The sequence below is a fragment of the Pinus tabuliformis genome, chromosome Q (genome assembly GCF_031772625.1).
Source record: "Pinus tabuliformis cultivar Carrire ecotype Pingquan chromosome Q, CPIR1, whole genome shotgun sequence".
NCBI lineage: Eukaryota > Viridiplantae > Streptophyta > Pinopsida > Pinales > Pinaceae > Pinus > Pinus tabuliformis.
The window spans coordinates 1151408869-1151413988 of NC_142296.1; the positions used below are offsets into that span (position 1 = coordinate 1151408869).

The window sequence follows — 5120 nt, forward strand, 5'->3', positions numbered from 1 at the left end:
TCTTAGGATCCAAGTCAGACCCAAATAGTACCAACATTATCGTCAGCAGAGGAACCCCAATAGTACCAACACAATCCTCAACGAAGGAAAATCCTTCAGCAATGAAAAAAGAGATAACTTCAATTATAGCTTTCTTTGTAATTTGTGGGAAAAATCATAACCATGAATCAGACCAATCAAATGGCGAGAAAGATGTATCGAAGTCGGCCAAACCAGTGAGTATGTCACTTTCCCAAAAAAAAATGAAAAATCAACATTATCCTTAGTTGTAATAGATAGTTCTACATGGTGGACTAATGCTAATAAGAGAAAGGAGAAAAAAAAACCCATAAATCTCTGTGATCTTTAGATCCAAAAAATATATATCTAACTTTATAATATAATTTCATTTTTTAAAATTAAAAAAATTCAATTTACAAGTAAAAATTATAATTACTCAAATATTCTAATCATAATAAAGTGTAAAATAAAAATTCCATATTAGAATTATATTTTTAAATATTATATTAAAAACGTTAATCAAATGTTCTAATCATAATAAATTACACTAAGATTAATGTTCTATTTTAAAGTTTTACTTTAAATAAATACTAAAATAGTAAATGAAATTAATTTGTAATTATATTAGTTTAAATATTATATCACTGCCTTCGTCAGATATAGCGACATTAGTTTTACCTTATAACAAAAATATGAAAATTTTTGAAGTTTTTGCTAAGTTCAGTTTAGGGTTAAATGAAATTAATTTGTAATTATATTAGTTTAAATATTATATCACTGCCTTCGTCAGATATAGCGACATTAGTTTTACATTATAACAAAAATATGAAAATTTTTGAAGTTTTTGCTAAGTTCAGTTTAGGGTTAAAGGGCTTTGTACTAATAATTGTTACTGATTTATGACCGCCCCCATGCCATGACTACAAAGGCCCACGTTATATGTCAATATTTTTGTTCCTACAATAACATTGCCATCAAATGACTCTCTTTATAAATTATGATAATTATTATTATTTAATAAAATTAATTTTCATAAAATATTATTTTTTTTAATTATTATTCATAAATAAATAAATTACAAATATTTCTATATTTTAAATATAACGAAATAAATAATTTTGGTTTAATGATGTAACATCAAACGTCTTCAATCATGTAAAGTTACTTTATTAAAATTATTAGTTACTTTATTAAAATTATGGTGTATCAACCGCAAAAATTTATAAAATAAAAAATAATAATATTATATAGATAGATACCATAAAATTAGAAGCTATCATAATAAAGCAAAATAGACCCCCTCACTCGGACTGGTTGTTCATGTGGACCCTGGCTTCGACACACACGCTCGATTCTTGATGGAAGCCAAAGCCACTTCATCCTGGGCATTAGCTCTTTTAAATTTAATGATTATGTTTACTTTTAATACTAAATTTTTTAAAATGAAATATAATCTAATTTTTAAATCGTAGTTATCAAGTTCTAGTTCGAATTTGGATTCGATTTGATACGATAAAAATGTAAATGAACATTTTGTAATTCGGAAAAAATTTGATAATATATATCATAAAGATTTGAAAATATATATATATATATTATTATTTTTTAATAATGAGATATTTTCACTATTTTTCTAATTTATTTTAGATTTTGAATAATTTTAAATAATTCTAGATTATATAATCATATTTAAGATACAATTAAAAATAAAATGCCCATACTTCCTCTTCTCACTAAAAACTTAAATCCAAAAAGCCTAAGAAATGAATACATATTTAGAAAATCACTATTGTAAACTTATTATTTAAAATCAGTCAGAATATAAATATATTTAGAAAAAAAAGAATAACCACTTTCATAAATTTTCCTTTTTCCTAATTTACTTTTACCTTTCTAACCCTGCAAAACAGAGTGAAATTAAAAAATGAAAATTTTCCATTTACACAATTTTTTTTCTTCTAAATAAACATAATTATATATTCAAACTTCAGACCTTAACGGAAGTGTCCAAAATTTTTGAAAAACGATCTTAACATTTCCAAACTAACACTAATTTGTGACTCTTCAAAAGATCCTGACCATGAAGTATTGTTTTCTTTGAGGACTCTCAAATGAATAAAACCCTAAACTAACTGACTCTAAAATATTGATTTAAAATAAGTTTAAAAATAAATTTAAAGATTTAATTTTTTATGTATAAATATTATATAAATGTTTTGTATAATTATCTTTTGTTTTGATTTTTAAAAATTTTATTTTAACTCATATAAACAAAATTTTTACTTTGATAATAGACAAATAAAATTTACACCATACTTAGAGACAATAAACTCAAACAGACATACATTTATTCACAAATTATTCCACTTTCATTTACTAACATTAATTATATCAGCCCATTACAAAAGTTCCCATAAACGGCCAAAGTTTGGCTCAATGCTACGCTGCCAAACTAAGATTTTATTTAAAGTATTATTTTAGAACGGCTTTAAGGCTTCAAAGCTGGAGTTCCTTATATCCTCTGGTAGCAGCAAAGCGGTTGACAAGAGCGAGGCCGTTACTGATCAATTCCGACACATATTGCACGCGGGCGGTGACCATGGCCGTAAAATTCCCCGTGGCGTTGAGATCCTGAAAGCCGTTAAGACAGGTGTCCTCGTTGGTGAGGGCAGCGCTCATCCACGTCTCTACGTTGCTCATCTGAATCTTGAATGTGTTCCACCTCAGATGTTTCAGTTCCACCAGAGATTCGCGAATCTGCTCCGTGGTGTAACCGAAATTCTCAATACAATCCTTGAGCGCCGTCTTTTCTCTTACACTTATTGGGGCGCATCTGGCTCCGAGGCCGGCTGCCCAGACGGAAACGTTGCGAGCATTAATGAGGCTGACAGTCACGGCCGCATTCACGAGATCGCTTTGCATGGGTCTCAGATGGCTTGCGTAAGAAGAGAGCGACGAAACGCAGAGCTCCGGATAGAGAGTCACTTTGCACGAACTTTTGATGAATTCCTCGATATCGGTGTGAGTGTAGTACACACGATATTTCACGTCCTCAGCTGTTGCTGCTGCTGCTGTTGAAGCGAGTGTCACAGCAAATATGATAACAGAAAACACAGTGAATGATAGATCCATGGCGATTCGAACTCGAATTGCAAATGATAGAATTGAATTGTAGTTCTACTGCTTTTCTTTGTTATAAGTAGGCAAGCTGTGTACATTATTGCCGCTTCTGTGTACCCCGTTGTGTCTGCTTAAAGTCGGCGACACTGTATTTGATTTTAACAATGATAGTTGGAATCTTGCCAACTTTTGGATTCTTTACGTGAGTCACCTACCTTCTTGAAAGATAAATCTTATAGGGTCATTAAGATTTATCGAAGTTAATTAAGACGGTGTATCACTAGAACTCTGTATGGTCATTGCGTAGTTGCAATCTTTTGAAATGAAATTATCAAAAGCTTAAATTAGTGTAAATTATGAAAGGTATTGTAAATTAAAATACTTAATCATGATTAAATTCTACATCATATCAATAGTATATTTTTCCTTTCTGATTTTAAAAGCCATGACTATTCATTAATATTCAAAATTGAATTATAGGTATAATAATTTCATAGAAGAATTATAGGTATAATAATTTGATATAAGAAAATAATGGTATAAAAAATATTATTTATTTAAGAATATTAAATATAAGGTAGGATATTTTGCTATTGAAATTATTAATGGTAATAAAATAATAAACATTTTTATAATTTTTATTTGAAAATTTGTTAAATACTATTTTGTTAATATTTTGATAAGTATTTGATTAATTTAGTGATATTAGTTAATTTTCTAATAAATATTTTTTTTTTATCAAGTAAGAGTGGTGCCTTATATTAAACTTTAACCAAATGTACATAATTTACAAAGGGCCACACCTGCTCTGTAAGAATTTAACAATCCGTGAGGCAGGCCAAACATCACCTAAAACCGAGAGAAACTCGGGGAGAACCTCCTATCAAGTCATCTAGCAGAAAATCAAAGCTGCTGCACAAAAAAAACCTAAACGATCCCTGAGGGCAAGTCCTTGAATCATCCTAGGACTCTAAGCCAAACAAAGACTACCTGACGGACACGAAGGAGATAAAAGCAAAATAATCAATAATTTTCGGATCCACCCAATTTGCACAAACAATCCCCACCATAGATCCAAAAAATGAGATACGACAGTCATCAAGAATATGGGAAGGACAAGAAGCAAGAGATTTAGCCGCTCGATACGGGTGGTTTTCTCTCTCCTCGCCCCGCAATGTGTCACTTAAAGAGTGGAATCGGAGCCGAATATGGAAAAACCGGACACCATGCAACCCCCGTCCAATAAACTGCCAGTGGTTTTGGAGTGGTTGACATGCAGGAGAACCAACATTCTTTTTTTTTCCACTTGTTGTCCCATGATTTCCTGCAGTGGACTGTCCTTGATCCAATCCTGTTGTATCACTAATCGAATAGAAAACTGACCAACGGACCCGAAAGAAAACAAACCAACAAACACCACCGTTGATCTAAAACCTAAGATCCAATGGTCATCGGGAATATCGCACGGACAAGAAGTGCGAGAGTTAACCACCCGATGAGGGTGGTTTCCTCTCTCCTCGCCCCGTGACGTGTCGCCGAAACAGTGAAATCGGAGACCACCACGGAAAAACCGTAAACCGTTCAGACCCTGCCCGATATACCGCTTGTGGTTTTGGTGTTGTTGACTCGCAGGAAGACCGACACTACCTTTCACCATGTGTCGTTCCTTGATTCCATCAAGCCGGCCATCCATGAGCTAATCCCGCTCCCGTGGAATCTTCTTTAGCCACCAACTTCATCGAATGACACTGGTTACTCCATCCTGTGAGGCTGTCCTAGTCCCGCCTTGCATCATGAAATCAAGAGGAATCCGAATTGTGGAATTCATCACCCTCCCTCTGGTCTTCAGGATCTTTATGTTCCAGCCTGTTATTCCATATGTCCATATCCTAGGTAGCTTGATAGAGACAGTCCCCCCGTAGTTTACCTGGGGGAAGTGAATCCCAAGCATATCTAGAATCCCTGTCCCTGTTTGTGACTCCCTCATTCACCAAACAATC

General features: G+C 32.7%; 1 pseudogene; it reads right to left on the minus strand.

Annotated features, from left to right (window-relative positions):
- Positions 1–2496: 2496 nt before the first annotated feature.
- On the minus strand, positions 2497–3132 carry LOC149223705 (pectinesterase inhibitor 9 pseudogene; annotated as a pseudogene).
- Positions 3133–5120: the final 1988 nt, after the last annotated feature.